Source organism: Drosophila ananassae, chromosome XL (genome assembly GCF_017639315.1).
Source record: "Drosophila ananassae strain 14024-0371.13 chromosome XL, ASM1763931v2, whole genome shotgun sequence".
NCBI lineage: Eukaryota > Metazoa > Arthropoda > Insecta > Diptera > Drosophilidae > Drosophila > Drosophila ananassae.
The window spans coordinates 9,775,464-9,798,330 of NC_057931.1; the positions used below are offsets into that span (position 1 = coordinate 9,775,464).

A 22,867-nucleotide genomic window follows, 5' to 3' on the forward strand; every position below is an offset into this window, starting at 1 on the left:
TAGCCAACAACTTTTGGCTAGAGTTGTCCGCATGTCCGCTCAAGAGAGGGTTAGTCTTTAAATAGGGAACTCTTAGGGCTAGAATTGAGAAACTAAGCATAAGTAGAGGTCTTAGGCTTTGTTAGTTTGAAATCTTAACTATAAACTCTTTAATCTAATTAAATAATTATCTAAAAATATTTAATACACTCCCTAGCTAGTTTCTGATTATAGACAGCACTGACAGCCCCCCGGAAGTGCCCAGTTGGTAGAGCAGTGTATGTGTCTGGGGCTGTGACGTGATGTGAGTGGCAGCCACTAAGCCAAATCAACAAAAATCAACATTTCAACAACAAAGTCCTTGACTGTTAAACTTAACCGGGCACAGCATGTGATTTTCGTAGGGGGAGGGGGAAGGGAAAAAAAAGGAGGAGACAGCAAATGCCATAACAGAGCATAATAGAAAAACTGTGTCTGCAAGCATCTTGGGGCTATAAGCTTCATGTCTGTGACATTCAAAGGATCACAGAGGACAGAGGACAGAGGAAGTTATCGGAGGGGCAGGGCGGATGAATGGATGGTTGGATGGTTAGGGGGTGGCACCACCCCATGAGTGTATAATCAATGTCAGTCAATATTTTGGCAAACTCTTCAGGACCTAAAAGGGAGTCGTCAGGGAATGGAATTGAATTGAAAAAGAATGAAGAGCCAGAATGAAAACGAAAACGAGAACGAAAACGAGATCCAAGCGAAGGGCAACAATAACCAAACTAAATTACATATGCACACAAAACTTGTCACTGTGGCTACACTGACAAAAATAAAGGACCAATAAAGGATTAATCTTATTGACTGTAACAAGAAATCATAGAGAAAGAGACAGATTTTAAGACGAAACTCTAGATCAAAAGTACCAGTTATCATATAGTCTTGAAACTTCAAGCAACTCTCATAGTTTTTGAGCATTTTTTCAGTGTAGTCGTTATGCTAAATGACAAGAAACAAGCTAGGGAACAACAACAATGGCAAACACATTTTCTGATTAGTTTGCAGAGGCCACATTAGTCCCCAGTCGCCCAGAAACGCTGACAACTGACAAAACTCTATATAAACAGGCTAAAAAAAAGAGAAGGAGAAAGAGAGGGGGCTAGCGATTTAGAAAGAGATAGAAACTAAAACGGACAAAGGTCAAGCAGCAAAAGGATGAATATTTTCAACCCAAATAGGTCGAATCTCATAGGCCGAACAGGACTACTTCTCTCCGAAAAATTTAATATTTAAATCAAGACTTGTCCGCTTGTCCGCTTAAGAGAGGATGTATTAAGAAAGAGACAACAATTAAAACTAAAACTAATTTGAAATCTAATACCTCTTCTTAAGTCGCAGTTCAAAACAAATTAACTAAAGTCCTAGTCGTGCATACTTAATCACTGACACACTCCACTAATTAGCTTTCAAAACGAATTTAAATTATTCAATGAAATCGGGCCTTGTCTCGTCCATTTCGGCAGAGACAAAGACAAAGGCGATCGAATGGCAATGACTGGTAGGATGGATGCTTAAATAAGCAATTGGCCTGGTTAAGTGCGAATATTTGACAATATATGTATAATTGTAATTACCTGGACGTGGCAGATGGCAGATGGCATTAGAACTGAAATGTCCAGATAACTTCTCGACTTTATTTGACAATTAGTTCTTGGTATTTGCTGGTGGATTGCTCTCAAGGAGCAACTACAAAGTATAGCATACATTAAAGGGCATAGAGGGTCTACTCTCTTGTACTTTAGTTTCTATTTAATATATATTTAATATATCTATTTAATATATTTTATATATTTAATAATTATACACATCGTGCTTACTTTCGAGCGCATTAGGCGGTTCGCTTCTGTCAGCGACGCGTTAACTTGCTTCCTAAGTGAGTTCACCCCCTTCTTGGCCAACTCTTTGTGACCTGGTCGCTTAGGTCCTGGCTATTAGCATCATTTGTGGACGGACCTTGCTGAAATTTGTTTTTAATTTCCCTCAAAGCCGGTAGCTGCCTCTATATATTATATATTACATTTTTTTTCCTTCCCTGCACGCACATTCCCAGCTTAGATGCTCTTTCTTTTCGTATTTTTTTTTTGTTTTCGTCGCCCTTTGTCACCGCTAAACTGCCACGCCCCCAGCTTCACCTTCGTCCTTTGCCCTACTAATCCTACTACTACTACCACATCCTTTCACCACCAACGCCTTTCGCATATTAATGAGGTCCCGTCCTTAACACGCTCTTGAATTAGTTGCCAAACGCGCGGTTCGCACTCGTTTTTGGTGTTCACCTTGCTCTCCCTCCCCCACCTAACTTTTCCATGATTTTCCATGGGTTAAGCAACAAGCTGTGGGAAAAAGTGGGCGGGGCTATGGCTATGGCTATAGAGATGGAGAAGAAGTGCCTCCGCCACCCGCAGACACTTGCGGTTGCTGTACTTTTCACCTTTTTCCTCTCGGCTCGTTTCGGGAAGCCAAAAGCATTTGCCATTTTAATTTGCTCCGACCGGGGTTGCTTGGAATTCCATTCTAAACCCGAAAGGCATTTTAAATTCCATTTAATAATGCTTTAAAAAAAAAATAAATAAAAAATCTTGAGAAAGTTAAGTAAGAGGTCTTTAAATCGTAAGGGATTTTAAGCCAAAAAGTCTAGTATCTAGAGTAAATAATTCAAAAGAAAGGCTTAAGTACCGGGTATGAATATCTTCCACATTTTTAGTATATATTTGGTATTACATTTTCCCTAAATATAGAGTATTTTTCAAATCGCCTAACCAAGTTCCAAAACTCTCTTTTTCCACGCTTTTGTTATTTCCACGTATATGCCATTCTGAGTTAAACAACTTTATCGGGTCTCGTTTTTGAATTAGCCTCTGGTTTCTGGTTTCTGGTTTCTTTTTTTTCCCAGCCTTTCTGTTGCTTATTTTGCGCTTAATTTCCGTTTTAATTCCGCCGCTTTATTCAAAACCTTTTTTTTCCGCCATTCCCATCCCGAAAAAGCCATCATCATACCGCCGCACTTTCACTTTCACTTTTTCCTTTGAGCCCGCTTTTTTTTTTTTTTGTCCGCCCAGCTTTCTTGGCCAAGACGCGTTTGGAATTTTGGCCGACTGGCAGAAAGACATTCGTCCCATAACAATTAGGTAGAGTTTTCTCCTCTTTTATTTTTGTTGTTTTTTTTTTTTTTGGGCCGTGTTTATCCTGCGAAGCCAGCAGGTTTCAATAGGGCCTTTGTACTTTTGTCTTTGACTTTGACTTTCACCCGGCCAGCGAGATGGTACGGCATTTGGCTTTAACATTACCAGTTAGTTGCTGCTGGTCAGTGCTGACGTCGGCACTCTGGCACTAAAACACTAAAAATACAAATACCTAAAGGGAAGTGCACTGCGAGAAATAGGTTTAAGGTCATTACTTAATTACTTTTCATAAATATCATGCTATTTCTCAAGAAATCTTCAAGTAAGAATGGTGAGAAGTACCGGGTATAGATACTATATCCAAAATTTGTGGTATTTTTTGATTATTTTGTATTATTTTTGTCACTTTTCTTAATAAAATACAATATTATTATTATAAATATCAAGATTTATCCCAAAAATGTATCCCAAAGTTATTCTAAGTAAGAATGCTTAGAAGTACCGGGTATGAATACTATCTCTATTATTTTTAGTATTTATTGATTAATTTTTTTCATTCTTCTTAAAACCTTATTATTATCCCCAATATCAAGATTTAACCCAATTAAAAATAGCAAGAAGGACCGGATATGAATAATATCTCCTTAATTTTTCATATTTTAGTATTTTATAGACCATTTCCTCTCATTTTTGTCCAATTTAAAAGCCTAATATTGTATTATCCCTCCAAACTAACCCATTTCTCTCACTGCATGTGCGTAAAAATTTCATACGCCAGCAGAAAATTCATTCGCGCGTGTCCTGCCTCCCGAAACCTGATCTTGGGCCATAAATCGAGCCCAGTCTCAATGCGCCGATGTGTGTATGGGTATGATTTATAAATGAGTTGATGCATTACATCCGCCCCTGGAACATCTGCCCCCCCCAGCATCTGGTTCCTTAACACAGCCTGCCACCTTAAGCGGCAATTGCGAAATGACCACCCTTTCTGGTGGCCTCATAAATGTTGCAACGATTTTGTCACCACACAGTGACACGACAGGTCACCCCGAGAGGTCATAGCGGAAGGGAGAAGGGAGATGCCGCCCCCAAACCGCATAAGCCCACACTTGACCGCAACAAGAAATCAATTTGAATAATTTGAAAGGTTTCTAATCTTGAAATTAAATAAATAAAGCCCATTAGAGTGTAATCTGCAATTTGTGATAAGTGCTCGATAATCTCGATAAAAAGGATATAGTTTCCTTGAACTATTCAAGGAGCTGTGGGTTATCCTTCCCCCAACAAAAACAAAGAATAATTAACCCTTTGATTTTCTTATCTCCATAATCTCCTAATAGTTCAGCAGAAAATGTGTTTCCCTTTGGGGGCCTATTATTGTTTGTTTATTTTATTATTAAATTACACATAATTTGTTCGGGGCTTTTATTTTTTTAGCCATATTTAGGAGTGCGTGTGTGTGTTTGTGTGTGTGTTTCTGAAAACCACCTGGGGGTCAGTTCAATTATGGGGTAATTGAATAATACACATGATGCCTGTATAATATTCTTCTCCTCTAGATCGTATGTGTATTCTGTATCTGTCTATATGTTTATGGAAATGGGTATACGTGCCTGGTAAATTAGCACACACACACACACACACACACTCCCACTCCCTCACACTCATTAGAAAAGAGAAGCATTTTTTGGTTACTTTCATGGTCCTTGCCTGGCTTTCAGGCCTTCTGGCTTTTGATTCTGTTTCTGACTTGACTTTTTTAGCTTTGACTTGCGTTTTCCACTCGAAAATTCAGCTCATATGTCGGTCTATGTACACTTGCCTCCCTCCTCCAGACCTTAAACCATATACGTATGATACGTAGCTGTAGCTCATCCAGTGTTTGAGCTCAGCTCTCGGTCTCGGTCTCGGTTGCTTTCATTTTTATTTTTTGAGCATGAAATGTTTGTTTTGTTTCTGTTTTGCGCCTAAATTGTTCAACGCTTTTGTCCTTGTCTTTATTAAAACTTTGCCGGCAGGCATCGCAGCCAGAAGGATATCCAAATACCAGAGACTCTCGCAACCAGGCACAGTGGCCTATTGTTTAAGATTGTGCCAAGAAATCTATGAAAGAGTGGTGTTTATTGAGGGTAATACCGATAAGTTATAGTATTCATATCCGGTACTACTAGATTTTAATTATTTCTTAGAAAAATGATAAAATCACAACATAGATACCCGGTACTATAAGAGCAGAAATAACTGAAATAATAAAATAAAGACAAATATTCATACTCGGTACTTCAGGATTAAGGAAATACCTCATAAAAATGTTTTAAAAATAAATAAACTCAAGTATTGATACCCGGTACTCCTAATTTTTAATAAACTATTTTTTAAATAATTGAAAAACAAGTAAAATAATTTTAAAAACCCTTTTCTCAATGTCAAGCTATTTAAATCTTAAAATAAATAATTTCCACCTATACAACAAATAAAAATAATAATAAATTGTAAAAAAATATCAATACCCAGTACTCTTCACCCATTTATATTCATTTAAAATCACTGTACCCCCACACATATTGACAGTCAGAAGGAAATAGAGACATGGCCAGCGAAAGAGACAGCCTGAGAAGAGGAGACAGAGCCAGATAGACTGGGCTGGAGTGGGTGGGAACCATTAACATTTTCTTTGGCTTTCTTTCGCTTGTTTGCCTACACTTTCCCGGCCCTGTTTTCCCCAATCTCTGGCTCTTCTCTTGACTTTTCCCCCTTTTGCATGTTGCCGCTGGTTAAATAATCTTGTTCTTGGCCCCACTGTCGAGTGGTGTTGGTGGTTCTATTAAACGAGAGAGAAGGCTCCTGGCTCCTGGCTCGGCTTGGCTGACCAACCAAGTTGACCCCCAAAAAGTGAATGGACCTCGTCTTTCAACTTGACTTTCTGGCATTGCAACGGCGAGCCGGAGCCGGCCTACAAGAGTCTCCCACCGGCAGGCTCTTGGCCCTGCTCCTTTCAATGCAATTCGTATTCATGGCAGCATGTGCAGTCGAGCCAGGTCCTGGGTCCTGGCAAGGACATTCACTCGGCTCATCTGGCTCTCAGATCACACAACAACAAAAGACCCATTCCTTGAACCATTCTACACTTGAAACTATAATTTATAAATTGTCTTCAAGACTAATAACATAATTCCTCTTAGACTTTTATTAGTTATTATTGTTTTCTTTATGAATCCACCCCTTTTTTTTCTCAGTGCACTCAAACACATGTACTCTCAATATGGCCGGGCACATTGTATCCACTTTTGAACTTTTGATTCTCTTTTGTGGCTCGAGACTACGGTGTGCACTTGTCTTTGATTTTCCTCATTTTTCCAGCATTTTCTCTATGGCACTTTATCCTCCCCAATCCATTTTCCTTCTCTCTGTTGTCCTGCCGCTGAAGGGTAGAAATGGCCAAGAGATGGCCACGATTTGGGTTCAGTTTTCAAAGCTTTAACCTTTATTACGTTTTAGCTGGAAGGCCTGACCCTGACTTTAATGAGTTTAAAACATTGATTTTATTTTATTTTTCCAACAAAAAAAGTGAAACAAACTGTATTTTCTCTCCTTTAACTCTCTGAACTAGCCGTACAATATGCAGCAGCGCCCATATACGTATGGAGCGGGAAAAGGAACTAGTTCTTTAAGAGAACCAACTCTTTATTACGTTTTAGCGGGAAGGTCTGACCCTTGGCCTTACTTTAACGAGTTTAACTCTCTGAACTAGCCGTACAATGTGCAGCAGCGCCCCTATAAGAATTAGTTCTTTAAGAGAACCCAACAGAAAAGGCAAAGAAAAAAGAAATCTATTCTCTGGCCAGCAAAAGAAAAGGAAAATATTTTGAAAAGTTAACGTGAATAATATTTACTTACGGGCATAATAAATAGTGCTTTTGTATGGAGATTGGGCCGGCAGCCGGCTGCTGGGTAAAGAAAGAAAGGACTTCTGAGGACGTTCTCCTACTCAGACAGGCAATCAAAATCTAAAGTATCATCCATTCGCCTTCCCATATCCTTGTCTACACACACACACAGACACACACATATACATATAGAGAGAGAGCAGGAAGGAGCCGGCTGTAAGTACAACCATTTGTTTATACTTGCGAGCTGGATGGCTACGTTATTTGCTTAGACAACCAAATCAAATTGAAAAGTAAACTCAGTTAGCATTCAAAAGCTACAAAATGTATTCCACCTATGGCTGTCTGGGCCAGAGAGAGAGAAGGAGCCCAAGGACCAAGGATATATGTATGTATATTTGTACAAAATGGCGCCGGATAGGTCAAGTTTCTGGCACTGGCACTGGCCCTGGCCAGCTGAAAATGGCGGAACAAGAAGGATCCATCGATAAATCAAATGATTTTGAATGCATCTTTGAATATCTCCAGGGTCCCATGAATCCTACTTATTTCTTTAAAGTTCTCTTTCCAAAAAGAGAAATACTTTAAAGTGGAAACTTTAACATCAAACAATGAAAGGTTCTGTCTCCACTGTCCTGTTTCCTTTCTCCAAAATCATGCAAATAGATTTACAATAATCATAAATATAAAGCCCCGGCTCTCGGTCTAAGGCTGCATTCGTTTTCAATTCGAAGGAGATGGAGAAGGAGATCCTTGGGAGCTCAGGCCTCCCAAGGATTTCAGAAATCCATGCTGCTTGACAAACACAAAGGTGTGGAGGTGGTGGTGGTGGAGTCCTGAGCCTTTGACTAAACAAATGACATTGACAAAATAGACACGGAGACAGATCCTGGAAATGAGATTTGAAGATGGAGAGTCAAGTGGAGGCAGCAGGCAGGAGGTAACAGCGGAGGGATGCAAGGATGCCAGGATAACAGGCAGTGTAGGCATGAAAAGAAATCGTCTTAATTTCACTTTGTTTATGCTGAGTAATAACGAATTATGCAAATTATTTTATAATAAATTTATGCCGAGAGCAACAACAACAGGCCGGGTCGAATCGAACGCACAAACGAGCAAGGATATGAGAGGCGAGGCCGAAAAGGAAAAAGGACAATGCGGCCCAGACTCAGACCCAGACACTCCCAGGCAGGAGGCAGGCGGCAGGATAACAGCGTTTAGCACAAGGCGGAGAAGGCTGGAGATGTCCTTTTAAAGAGTTCTAATATTTTTCAATATTTTATTTTATAAAAAAAACTATAAATTGTATCCTTAAAAAGAGTTCGACTTCAAAGGACTTTTAGCCTTTTTAAAGCCAAAAAACAGACTTGCCAACTCTAACAGAGGAACAGGAACCGTCACAGGACTCTGACCAGGGGCGTGGCCCGGGCTTATGTCCCCATCTTCGTCGCCATCTCGCTCCCAATCTCCATCCGCCATCCGTTTGGGCTTTTGCCTTTTCGGGGCGGGCGCGTGTGACCAAGTATGCATGAAAATCCAATTTGCCTTCATCCTTGTGGCAGGACGGCTTGTGGCAGGGGCAGGGGCAGGATTGCAGGAGTGCCACGGAATGTTTGTGTGTTGGAGGCAACACGTAACACGTCACAATCAATGCGAAAACACGGCAACCAGTAACTGTTACAGTTGTATTTATGGATTTTACACAAAAAGAGCCAGATTATCCTTCTGTATCCCTTTTTTTTAAGGATTTCTGTTTTAAAGTCTCCCTCATAGATCACAAAATTAAAGCTCAAGTTTCTTCACTTCGCTTCTCTTCTAAGAAAATACAAATACAATTAGAGTAATTGCAAAATGTTTCTCCCAAAAATTAATTAATTATTCTATGTAATATGATGGCAGGCGGGAATGGGTGGGGGGAAAAAGTACATTTTAGTCGGAAACTGACAGGCTTCCAGAAAATAGAAAAACATCCAATAAAAGTTACTCCCTCAGCCCAGGCCTGGCAGTCGCTCTGGCAGTCTCTCAGTCTGTGACATAATTAAGCCCAAGAATGTTAATTTTGTGCTGACTGATTGGTTTTAACCTCAAACCCATGGGAGAATATACTTTTTTTTTTTATGGCCTATAGCCATAAGCCTATAAAAGTCTTCAAGTGATGGTCAAAAGTGAAGGAGAGTCCTTCCCGAAAATCTTCCAATCCTTTTGTGTCTATTTACATTTTTATTGTTGGCCCGGTTGGGTCATAAAAAATCTGATTAAATACCCACGTAATAGATCCCTTCCTTCCCTCCACTCCACTTGTACTCTTTCCGGTTGATTTTTCCGGTTCGACCCAATGGGTTTTTACTGTGATTGAGCGGGTTAAGTGTTGTTAAATTACATTCAATAAACAAGCAATGAATATTTTATTGTTGTGTCTCTCCAAACAAGATACTCGATGTTGGGTTTTGGTGAAAATAATTTATGATTTCCATCCAGTCTCTGGGATGTCCTGGGATGCCCTGTGATCCTGTGATACGAAAGAGCAGATTGATTTCCGCATGAATGGCACAAATCTCATTTTAATAGAATCATTTGGTTTTATAACGCACGAGATACGAGATACGAGAGCTCCGGCCACCCTCCTCTCTTTTTTATTGAGTTGCGAGCCAAAGTTGTGAGCTGGCTGACCCATAAATTGGTTAAATTGTTGTCCTGAACTTGAATCGTTTTGGCCGCGATTAAGTGCCAGGCTTGGGTCCTATATTGAATCATAAATACTTGTGGAATAGTTCGTTCTTAAAGATGCAATGGCTTATAGTCCTGCTATCCTGCCTGACATCCTGTTGCACTCTCTATCGACATATTATGTCATTTTCTAGTTCATGTCGCGTAAATCTCGACTTTTTACGGCTGTCATTCGGGACAACATAGTTGCAGGACCTGCCATTCTCCCCAGGAGGAGGAAGGGGAGAGGCATCCTGCTGCTGCATCCTTAAGGAACTGTTAAGTGGTCTTAAGAGCCAAGCTGCAGCGAAATTTTTTATGCTCTGCTTCGGCATTTGGCCATTTTTAATTGCTGTCGCTTTTCGAACAGTTACGAGCGGATGCGTTGAGATTTATGGCCAAAACACACACACCCCCTCAACACACACACCCTTAGCCCCTTAGCCATTGATGTATTTGGCAGTACAGTGTGTGGCAAGAAAGTCCCACACTAATACATTTCAATTTGGACACTTGAAAGTGTTGCCAAGGAAATGGCGAGGCGTTAAGAGCTCTCTCTCTCTGCCTTTTACAGCTTCGTCCTTACAAGCTAGACAGTGTCCTGTGATCCTTAAAATTAAAGACATCCCAGTGCCTTTTTTGTTTCTCTCTATTTTTGTGGCATTGTTGGCACTCTTGTTTGTTGTCTGTTGTTTGTTGTTGCCATTTAATTATTTGAAACTCCTGCAAGTCCACATCCTGGCTCTGGTTATTGTTACAGTTATTGTTATTATATTGCATTTTATTTCACTTTTATGCGACAGACTGCCACTGCACTGCACTGCGCTGGCTGGGAAAGTTAGTATTAGAGAGAGTATTTGGTTGAAAATGTCCCAAAAAGGACGATAGGACGGCTGTATGCATTGTCCAGAACAAACTGCAATTGTCATCAACGGAACAAGTTCCGCCCAGCAGGACACGTCAGCCTCGGCGTGTCACAATTTTTATTGCATTTCATCTGAAAAGGATGCTGCTCTGAAAACTAATCACTCATACGCAGTGTGGGCTTCTATAATTTTACGTTTTAACGTTTAACTCAAAATCTATTCACATTTAGTTAAAGATTCTGAAAATAAATGAGGAGCAGTTACGGATTCATTACGGATTCACTTCACACCAAAGAAGCATTTGAACAATGCGTGTTTTTGGGGAGAAAGACTTTCTCACGAGTGACCCCAAATGATTTCCATTGCATTGTTAGAGGGAGTCTCTAGCTCTAGCTCTGGCTCTGGCTCTGGCACTGGCTCTGGAGTATTATATTATTTTTATTTTCGCTAAGTAGCGACAAGTTTGCCCACAAAGGAGACTTGCGGCTGCGGCATTACGTATACGCCGTGTGGCTGCCTCTAGCTGCTCCTTTCAATGCTCCTTGCATGCCACTTGAAGCTCAAAATAGAGAGCCAGAGGAACTGGGCTATCCAGCAAGGGGTTTTCTTTTCTTTAAAGACTACAATATTAAAAGTTAAAGGCTTTAATAGAGAGAGCGAGGAGCTTCTCATCTCTGGAGTTTGAAAGTTAGTCTTGAAGTCTTGAGTCTCGGCTGCTTTAATTTCTAGATGTCCTTGCCAGGCGCCTCTTGTTCTAAAAAGGCGTTGAAAGCAGTGGGCGTGAGTTAGAAGAAGCCAAGGCGACAGCCCGACAGACAACCGGCGAGAGTCTTTCATATTTAAACTGACAGTTTATTGTGCTTTTCATTACAATTTTGTTTTCTTTCGTTTTATTTTCACAAACAAAATGCGACCAGGACGGAGACAATTGTTGGGATGCCTGGGAATAGGGATTGGGGGAGGGGGAGGTGGGCGGTGTCCTGGAGATCAAGTGCACTCAAGCATGGAGTCAAGCTTGCAACAATCGCCCCCACTCCCACCCCCACCCAGTCATGGCCCCGTTGCGGCATTTTAGCCAAAACGGAAGTCATAAAAGACGCGCATTTTCCTCCAACACTACAGGCTACAGGCTACTGGCTCCTGGCTTCTTCTCGCGACAAGGACATCAGCAATGACAATAACAATAACAATAACTATAACTATAACTATAAAAACAACAACACAACAGAGATATAATTTCTCGTTAAAAAGCGAAAAGCGTTAGATTTTAATAGCCATGGCATTCGGGATGATAATAATTCCAATAATTTAGATAAATTCATTTGGCACGCGCCTAATTGAGTGGCAGCTGCATTTCGGCCATATCCCCACAACCATTTATCCTTGGTGACTTTTATGGCACACAGCTGACCGGCAGGAAGTCATTAATCACTGGCCCCAAAGCCTATGGCGGCAGGAGGTAGTCCTGGGACTTAAACCTCACAATTCTTAAAGAAAACCAAACCAGAAACCAAACTATAAATAAAATAATTAATAAAAAAAATATATATTCTACTCTACTATTGTGTTTTGTAATGAATTCTGAGAAATACTGGCACGCACCATGAACTGCAAACTGGCAAATGGATAATGATGCGTTTGCGGATTGGGAGTCCTTTTTATTGGGGAAGGACTAACACTCATACGCCTGGGAATCCCCGGGAGAACTCCCCACTCCTTGGATGGAAAAAAAAAAAACTTGCTCTTTTTCAAGTCGAGACCGAAGTTTTCCTTTCTATTTCACAATGATGGTCCCAAACGTTTGGTCACAAAAGAAAAACGAATCAACTCTGAGGGGGTTTACTTGGCCAGGTTTTCTTTTTCTCCTCCGTTTTTTTGGCCATTTTTTGGGAAAAAGAGCCAGCTCCTTTAAACTGTCAGTTTTTCGGAGCGGTCCTTTGTGCAGTTAGTCGATGCTTTAACAGCTTTTACACCCTTTCTACAGGGTATCATATGATTAATAGAGAGTGATGGGACTTTTGGGGGTTTAGAAGTTAAAAATGTAATAAAAACAATTGAAGAAATGTGATAGATTTTAGAGAATTATGTCTCTTTTTATCAATAGTACTTCTCTAGTTTTATTTAATAGTTTGTAATACAGGGTAACCCCCTAGAAAATCACTATACTTTCCTACTCCTTTTTCAAACACCATCATCATCGCAATTTTCTTCATCGCCGACATCGTCTTTTGTGCGCAAGTTTACACGCAGCTGTCAAATCACAATACTTGCTAAGAATTTCCATTAACTCATTTTCCCTTTCCTGGTTGTTATAGAGTGTGTGTGTGTGTGTGTGTGTGTGTGGTGTGGTGTATATATAGTGTAGTGTAGTGTATGTGTATTGATTGTGTTAAGTGTTCGGTGCACTTGAGGCACTGGTGGGCGTTTTTCTCTCTTCAGCTTGTGGGCATTGCCTCGAAACTTTCGCCATTGTTATAACAAAATAATGGCCCTCATATACCCATACACTTTAACACACACACACTGCCACACTGGTACACACTGGCACACCCCTTATACACCCTACACCCACATACTCTCTTGAAAAACAGTTTAAAAAGCCTCAAACTTACTTGCACTTGTCGCTTAATTCAATATGCACAAGTTCTCTTCACACTCTTTTTGTATTCTTTTTCGTTTGCTTCGTCTTTTGTTTCTTTTTTTTGGCACTTTGATTCAGTTCCTTCTTCTATTTCATAGTATCCTTGTAGGGTATTCTGATTCCTTAAAGGCAGTATAAGAAATAAGGGGAGACAAGGTCTGTATAGCCTAACAGGATAGGGTGTTTAGAGAACCCCTTACTTACCTTAATAGTCTCTTAACTCTCAACCTTTACTGTATTATATTAAATATTATCCAAAAACCATTTCTTTTAGTGTATTCTAGGGTATTCTACCATCTCCCCTCCTTTCTGCTGAAAGCTGATAGTGCATTGCCTTCGGACTTGGTCAATAGAAGTGAAAAAGAAGTGCTCTAGTGAGTGTACTCACCTACACACATTGACTCATGATTGTGGATCGTTTATTCAATTACCTCGAACTCTCCGGCCCTGGCTCCGACTCGGGCTCTGGCTCTGGTTCGGACACTGAAAAGAGTAAAAAACAGAATAATGTTGAGCTAAGAACATGAGTTTCAAGCCCTCTTAGCCTCGAAAGATTCATTTTGAACGGGGTCACCCGTTTTTGGGGGTCGGGGTCACCTCGACACGTGTTTTTCTGACAGCTGTTTATTTGGGCTTCCTATTTTGTCCAAAAATTTGTTTACTATTTTCTTTTTTCTTTCAAGATGTTGGCTTTTTGGTATGAAGGTCGGAGCTCTAAGAACCTTTCCCCGAAATTTAATTTTTTTCACCTTAATGCTGAACTTTTCTCTCTCCACATCAAAAAGCTCTTGCAATATTTATAACATTGCCATTTCTTTCATTTTTTTTTTTATACATTTTTTTAGGGGGGGTTTCCTGTCTTTTCTCTTTTGTACTTTTTCATTTTTTGTAGCATTTTTTGTTATATTCTTTTTTTTAGCTGTTTTCGGTTGCCTGCGTTTGCTCCTGCAGTTCGACTAACGAAATTTTTGCACTGCGGCGAAATGCTTAAAAATTCGAAATTCAATCAATCCCAATGCTTTGTGTTATTTCTTTGCTTTTCTCCTCTCTTTGTTGCTTTGTTTTTTGTGACTGTTTGTTTTCGTGCTATGTGCTTGGCTGCTTTGTTTTATTATTTTGTTGTTACCTCCGCAATTGTATCAGAGTCCGGGCCACAGTCCTTTGTCCTTTTTGTCAAGCTAGCAGCGAGTTAAAGTCACCAAAAAGGAGAATTACCATAGCATCCCCCCCTAATAGAAAACTTATTTAAAACAAAAGCTAAAGGTAACTCTCCAAACCAGAATGACCAGAATGGTAATGGTGTCTTTAAAGAACCTCCAGGAGAACGTGGAATACCTGGTAATGGTTCACCAGAATCTGGTTAATATTTTTCGCAACCAGAGTTCCACCAGAGTACTGAGTATTTGCAAGCTGCTAACCGAAATACCCTCAAGGTGCGCCCCGCGTGCAACACGGCGTATGAGCGACATCAAAGGCAACAAAAATTGCATCAGAGAATAATGCCGCTGGGCAAGGAGACGGACAATTTGTAAGCAATACACCGGGCTGGAACTAGAGAGCAATCCTGGTATCAAGCTACAGGATTCCAGAAAGCCAGGATACCATCCAGAGGGCTGGAGCTCAGGAGGGGGGCACAGGAACGTGGCATAACCGGATGGTTAAGCAAGCCAAAGGCAACGTGCAAATCCGTCGGAGCGAAAGGCGAAAAGAGAAAATGCGGTAATAATTCTTCTTACGCATTTGGCGCTTGCAAGGCGCTCAAAAGCTGCCAGAAGAGGCTTGCGATGCCCACAGTACTTAGCACACAGGATCCCGAAACACGGTCGGTGGGGGTTAGCTTCAGGCTAGGACGACTAGTTAGATACCCTTCCAGGATGCTTGATTATTGTATAGACTTCAAACTTAGAGAGAGGGAGCTCTAAGGACTCTTGCAAGTTGAAAATATATAATTTATCGATAAATTTCGATAGTTTGGTATGAAAAATATGCAATTTAAGCCTCATAATGACTTGTATTTAATAGACAGGACTCTTATAACTGACATATATTTAAGAAAAATGTGGTTGGAAACTAGAGCTATTGATAATATATCATTAATCGATAAATATCGATGTTTTTGGATAAAATAACAAATAATGACTTATTATCAGTATAAATAAAGGCCTCTATTCAATAAGCAGGACTCTAGCACCTCTACCAAGCTTGGTAAAAAATATAATGGTAGTAGACTAAAGCGTAGGAGTGTAGGATAATCGATATTTATCGATAATTTAATAATTATGCATTTAATTTAAAAAAAAAAACCGAAATACCCCTCAAAAAGAGCATAAAGAACAACAAAAAGAATAGCATACGGAAAAGCTAAAAAACACAGTTGGAAAAAGCGAGAAAAAAGCAAGAAAAAAGCGAGAAAAAAGGGAGAAAAAAGCAAGGAAAAAGCATGGAAAAGCAAAGCGAGCGCCATGCAAAAATCGAGAGGTACAACGCTGCAGATACAAAGCAAACCAAAAACCATTCAAAAAACAACAAAAAAATCAAGAAAAAATTGCAGAAGGAGAGAGACAGCAGGAGAGTGGCGAGAAAGAGAAAGGTAGAAAGCATCATCAACAGGACACGATAAAGTGGGCAAAAAATAAAAAATAAAAAAAAAAAAAAAGTGAACAAGGACCCAGCGTAATGGGAAGCGGCCGCGCGTGCCAAGGATAACATGTTAATCCTTGTGAAGATAATGAGCAACAATATGCTTTGCATAAGCACTGGCCAACAAAAGTGGGCGTGGCTGAGGGAGAGGGCGTGGGAAAGTGGCAAGTTGCAGATACATTTTTGGTTGCAACCGAGAGTGTGTGTCTTTAAAGCTACAAAGTCAAGTGATGATGCGAGGGATAACTATTCTCTAAGTATCCCTTTTTTTTTGTCAATACTTTGATGTGTAAATTACAGATGCCACAAGCCACAAGGCATAGGTGGCACGAGGCACGACTTAACCCAAATGCATATTCAGTTTCAGTTTCAGTTTCAGAGTTGTATTATTTTGCGATCCTGGCTGTCATCAGGACTCTATTGGAACGACCTTCACATGCTTTCCCAGCCAGATGTTCAACAAATTGAAGTACCAGCCGCACTTGCACCTGCCACAGCAGCAGCGGCAACAGCAGCAGCAGCAACAGCAGCAGCCTTGATGCATTTCTAATCAAATTCAATAAAATTGCATTGCACTTGCGCATAAATTTAGTGCAAAAATGGAAATCGAATTGGTTGGGACACCCCCATGCCCCCCATGCCCCCTATGCCACATGCCTCGTGCCACATGCCCCGTGCCACATAAGTGTATGCATATTTATACACCTTTCCGTAGCGAGTAAACGAGTATGTATGAAGGTCCTTTGGTCGTACATCGTAAAAAATAATAAAAAAAAAAAGAATTAAAAATAACCACACATGGTTACTATTTTGAAATTCAATGAAAAGTTTGTGGGAATTATTTTGTTTTTATATAGATAGTGAGTGAGTGAGTGAGAAAGTGTTTAAATTATATAAATAATATTAGTGTCGTGTGGGGTGGGGTTTGGGCTGTTCTTAATCCAATCAGCCAGGTGGGGAGGAGCACTAGCCCACCACTAGCACTAGCGATGGCACTAGCTCTGGCACTGGCACTGGCACTGGTACTGGCATGTGGGTAACCCGTGACCCACAACTCATAAATATACAGATGTGTTTGCGCTCGTGTTTGATCAAACAAGATGGCGGACGCATAAACAAATACCACCAGCACGCATACATATGCATGAGGGAGCAAGTCAATGCGGTTCTCTCATTGCCTGCCTCTGTGCAGGGTGGAGGTGTGTGGGTGTAGGGTGTGGCTGTTTGTGGCAGTGGGTGGCACTTGGGTATGGGAGTGCATTTTAGCCCGCAAGGCCGCCTTTGATTTGAATAATCTCGGTTTAATGTTTTTCCTTTATTATTTCCCTCTCACACACACACACCTTTCTCCTCGTCCTTTCTATGGAAAGTGAATCAAGGGGATTGAGAATCAAACGTGAATGCATTCAACAAGGTCATAAAACAAAGAGAAAGGATGTGTATGGCTTTCCAGAAGGCTCTCCATAAGAAAAGAGCTAATTTTTCTAAAAGCCTGACATCTTTAATCTTGTCGGGAGCTTTTTCTTCCTATTAGAGATGGACCACGCTCAATAGCTTCTATCGATATGGTTGATCTTGCCTGTAGATTGTGCTCACTCTTAGAGATGGACCAAGTTCGAAAGCTTTTATTGATATATCGCGGAGCTTATTCTCCCTCCTAGAGATGGACCACGCTCAATAGCTTCTATCGATACATCGTAAGGGATCTAATACGGTTGATCTTGCCTGTAGATTGTTCTCATTCTTAGAGATGGAACAAGTTCAAAAGCTTTTATCGTGACTGATCTTGCCAGAAGCTTAGAGATGGGCCTACTTTTATAGATCTTATCGATATATAGTGACTGATCTAATGCTGCTATAATCCATATCGCTTCCTTTTCCGCTACATCCCAGCTCACTGTGCCTCATACATGCCACTACTTTGCGGAAAGAACTCTGACAAATCGCGGAATAAAGACGAAATCGCACACTGAATTGAAATACTGAATTGAAATGCCTTAAGCCAGAGACTTGTACATCTTTTCCGTTCACTGTCACTCCGTCAGTCAGCTTCTTGTCCGTTAGTCCTTCTCCATCGCATCCTTCGCCTCCTACCCAGTTGCATTCTCCTCAAGACTTACATAAGACTCACATCCACATCCAGACTCGTGTGCAACCGCTGGCGGCGTTGGCGGTCTCTGGGATTAAGCAAATTTCGCTGTAAAACTATGGAAATTTCCGTTCCCATTCCCACTGCCATGGCGCTGGCACAGCTTGCCAAAAAAGTTAACTCCCGGCATGAATATCTTTCACACACACACACTGGCACACTAGCACACAGGATATCCAGGACATATATAGCAAGTGCTTGGGCATAAAGCTCTTAAAAGAAATTCCAGATGACTCTAAGATCTCGAGCAAATATTAATTGAGAAAAGTTTGGAGTTTGAGTTCAAAGAGAACGAATATCAATACATGTCCTGTGTCCTTGTGGGCCACAAGGATCCACCAATTAATAACCATTTGTCGTCCAATTGGTCAGAAGACAAACCAAAAAGTTGCAACCATAAATTCGACTTAAGTAGGAACATAAGCCACAACACATTTGCATACAAAGTGGGCCAGAAGGAGCCTCTTTTTATATCCTCAATGGACATGGCAAGGACATGGCAAGGAGATGGCAAGGAGATGGAGTCAGAGGCGAACAAAAATGCCAAAGTCATGTTGCCGTATATGAGCCAGGATGTAAACAGCCTAGACAGCCTGTCTGACTTTTTGTGGGTCTTTAGGTGTTCCTATTACGAGAAGGTGATGGTTTTTTTTTTTTTGTTCGTCCTTCGGGGTGTGAGTGGGGGTGGTAGCGAGGGAGGGGAGGGAGAGAATATCCTGTCAAAATGTTACACATTAGCATGCATGAAAAATGAAGGAGCGCGCAAGGCGCTGCCAAATTAGGTTCTGAGACAGTGGGACAGAAAGGGAAGGATCTCACACTCTCATCACTCTCTATCTTCCCATCTCTCTCTTATTTATTAATTATGTCCTTCATGTCCATTTTGTGTCAAGGGTTTCCATTAATTTTAGAGTGAAAACTAGACTATTGGCTTAATGGGAAGTGTGGGTGGGCAAGTACATGTGTAAGCCGCTGTCTTCCCGAATAACTTCTGCCAGACATTTGTCAGAGGTCTTACACATGTCGAAGAAAATGCGCCAAGTTCATAATACACACACACACACCGCCACATCATAATGTGCCACAGACACGCACACACACTTCAGAGGGGGGACTGGCATCCCAAGCACTCAGCATCACTTGCAACTACTTCAGGATGGGAGGCAACTTGGCGCGCTAAAAATGAACTTGCCAAACACGTAACGAAGGTCACACAACACAACAACACACACCACCCCACCACCCCACCACCATAGCAACAAGCCACCAAAAAAAAAAAAAAAAATAAAAAGAAAGCAAGCAGCAACCCACCAACAATGCCAAAAACAAAAGCTCTTGGCCGAAATTCGCCAACAGGCAATAGAAACAGAGGAACAAGGACCACTCCAGGCCGAAACAAAGCCAGGTCCTTGGGATCAGTGTGTGGAGTGGCCCTGCTTACAGTTCTAATTTAAGTGGAAAGTCTAGTAGCCCCACTAAATTGCTTCCCGAATAAAAACAAGGCGTTCGAGGCGCACTTCCTTCGAATTTTCAGCCAATTGGCAAGGGTTTCAACCTCAACTTTCTGGCAAGACAAGTATTTTGTTGAGAAAATATTTAAAAAATATTTTGTTGTAAAATTTTGATGCAGATCGATGAGGAATCGATCCACAAATCGATTAAGGTATTCCCCGCAAGAATCGGATGGAAATCGGCCGAGATATAGTTTTCTCAGGGGGCTAGGGACCCAAAATCCACATTTTGAAGGGGTCTCCCCAGGAAAATGATGAAAAAAATTGAAAAAATATTTTGTTTTGGGATTTTGATGAAGATCGATGGGGAATCGGTCCACAAATCGATTAAGATACCTCTCGCATGAATCGGATGAGAACCGACAAAGATATAGTCTTTCTAAGAAGGCCCTTTTGGAAAAACACCCATTTTTCGAGGGAACCCCCTTAGGAGCGGAATATTTCCCTAATGAGGGAATAAAAACATGCCGAAAGCCCCCCCCTTATTTGTAAAAATTTGTATAAACAGTAGAAGTTGATGGGAAAAGAACTGAAATAAGCATCTTTAAGTTGGAAGCCATCAGAAGTAAAAATCCTGTTGCCGAAGGGCTTGCAAAGTTAACGATTCCCGCCGTTAAAGTTGCCCAACAAACATGAGACAAATTGACAACAAATACACACACACACTCATGTGTGTGCCTTTGTGTTTGCACTTCGAGTGACAGCTCTTTGGGCCGGCTCGCTTTGGCATTAGTGTCATTTGCGTTTGCCGTTTGCCGTTTGCCTTTCCAGCGACTCTGACATTCTCACGAACTTTCCAAGAGGGACTTTCGGAGGGAAAGTCAAAGCAAACAGGCAGGCAGGCAGTCCAACACACAAAAAACACAACAAAACACACACAAAGTGCACAAGAAACAAAGAACTTACAAAAAATAAAACTACAAAAAAATAAAACTAAAATCGTAAAACAGAGAATTAAAAAAAAAAAGAAATGGGAGCAGAGAAGAAAATAGAACTATAAAGACAGAGCAAATAGTCCCAACAAATAGTCGACAAGATATGAAAAAATATTGAGAGCTGGTGGCAGCTGGTTACCCCCTTGTCTTGGTGTCCTGGAAGGCCAACTGCCGACAGACATCCAACACTGGCAGGCAAAAGTTTATGCCCCCACTAACTAAGTGCTTCAAGATTCTTGTAGGGAGGACTTTTGAGGACCTAATTTCTAGGAAAAATAATATTAAAAAATGGAATATTATTTCTCTCACTGTAGTTGCCTTCAATCAACTCTGTCCGCTCGCTTATGGCACTCACTGTTCACACTCTCTCATGTCCTGGCACACACACAAATCGATGTGTTTATGTGATTTGGGATGCTGTTTTCATTTTTTATTTTCATGTTGTTATAATATGAGAGTCCTTTGGGACTTTGCCTGTCAATATTCTGTCCGAGTGTGTCCTGGGATGTCCTGGGATGTCCTGGAATGTCTGCCTCGATTCTTTTCATCAAAGATGCTGCTCATATTGCTTGTTCTCAGTTCACTTTTCTTATTTTTATTAAGAAGACTAGAGAGTTTAGAGTTGAGAGAACTTTAAAACTCAATATTTAAATGTCCTTTTATGTCCCTAATCCTCGAATATCAAAGGATATATCTGTATGAAATATATATAATTTCCAGATCTAATGAAAAAGAAATACTCAAATACTCAAATGCCAAATGGCAAAATGGTCAAAATGGCATGGCATCACGTACTAGCGTCCTTGGTCCTGGGACGCTTAGTCCTTAGGTCCTTTGGTCCTTGCCGCTTGTCACCTGTGCGTAGCGGCACGCACCAGCACCTCAACATTTTTGTGGAACGCGGAAATAGTTTGCATAGCGACGCGACCAGGTCCAAATGAATGCCAAGATTTATTTCAATCTGTTGCCGACGAGTCTCAGATTATAGACCGGCTATCTGGCGGATACCTCTTGCCACTTGTGGTTGGGTCTTCTTCTTGGGAGGGTTGATAAACGAGCGACTGACCCGAGGAGGGAAAAGGAATATGCAAATGTCTAAAGAGTCCTTCGAATGACTTGCTTTTCGGGGGCCATTAGGGTATGCAGTGTGTTAATCGATAAGGGATGGCAGCTTCTATACGATTCTTTAATAAATTACTCAAATGAGAGATAAAATGTTTGTTTTTAAAGACTTGCCTGAAATTTCCCTTTTCTTTTTTAGGTCCTTGTGGTTAAATGAGTTGTAAAAATCCCAGAAAGGACTCCTCCTCCACCCTCTTAATCATATTTTTGCCGTTTCTTGTTTATTGAGTGCCCTCCTGGAATGTCATTATCTCTAGCTTCTGTACAGAAGGTGATCCTTGCCACCTTACCACCTTGCCACGATGCTTGCAACATATCAACAAGTCGCAATTTCAGTTGCATTTGTCGTCTCGGCCGACGTCGTTTGCCATTTCACTTTGAAAATTGCCATTTCCGTTCAATTTCGCTTGCAAATTACAATTCCAGTGATACGCTCTGTGCGCCTCCATGCATATAGAATGAATACACTCACACTCACATTCAGACTCATACTGAGACTCAGACTCATGTCTCAAAGAGTATGTGTGTGGGTGGGCGCTTTTTGGCATCTCTGCACATTTGTTTTTTTTTCCTTTTTTTTTCCGTTTTTTTCCTATTTAAACTGTTGCATTTTCGCCCCCGGGATATATTCCATATATATATAGAACATATATATTTTTTGCCAGAATTTTTTCCATCTTTGCCATACTTTTTTCAATTATAATTCACTTCCAGAGAGGAAGAGTATCAACATATCTTTGAAAAATATATTTTTATTAAAAAAATAATATTTGTTTTTGGGAAAAAGGGAGTTTAAGCTTAAAAAGAGGCTTAAAAAAAGATTTTTGAATGAAAAACTTTGAAAATCATAGGCAGGTTTTTAAAGAAAATATATCTTTAAGGTCAAAAAAGTTATTTTTCTCGAATAATATTTTAAATAATACTGTTATTAGAGCATTTGGGATTTTTATTATTAAAAAAATAATATTTATTTTTGAAAAAATAATAGTTTAAACTGTCTAGGACATTTAAAAAGAGGGTTTTAAAATAAAAACTGGAAAATCATAGGCAAGTTTTTCAAGAAAATTAATCTTAAAATTAAAATAATACTGCTATTAGAGCATTTGGTATTTTCATATTTTTCTAATCGCACATTTCGTTTTCTATTTTTGCACTTGTCGTATATGAAAGTTTCGCAGTTTATTCCCCGGGCTAAAATTACATTCCAGAATGTCGACGACGGCGTCTGTCTGACTTTTTTTTCCCAACATTTTTCCCTATT

At 40.5% G+C, this 22,867-nt stretch overlaps 1 protein-coding gene across 2 annotated transcripts in view; it reads right to left on the reverse strand.

Annotated features, from left to right (window-relative positions):
* Positions 1-22,867, reverse strand: part of LOC6504684 (chaoptin) — a 153,437-nt gene that overhangs the window by 117,616 nt on the left and 12,954 nt on the right. Inside the window, exon 2 of one of the 2 annotated variants that reach the window (XM_044717119.1) lies at positions 13,681-13,732. The exons of the other annotated variant lie outside the window; for it this stretch is intronic. The gene's annotated coding sequence lies outside the window, so the exon portion shown is untranslated. The remainder of the gene's footprint in view (positions 1-13,680; positions 13,733-22,867) is intronic. 2 annotated transcript variants of the gene reach the window in all.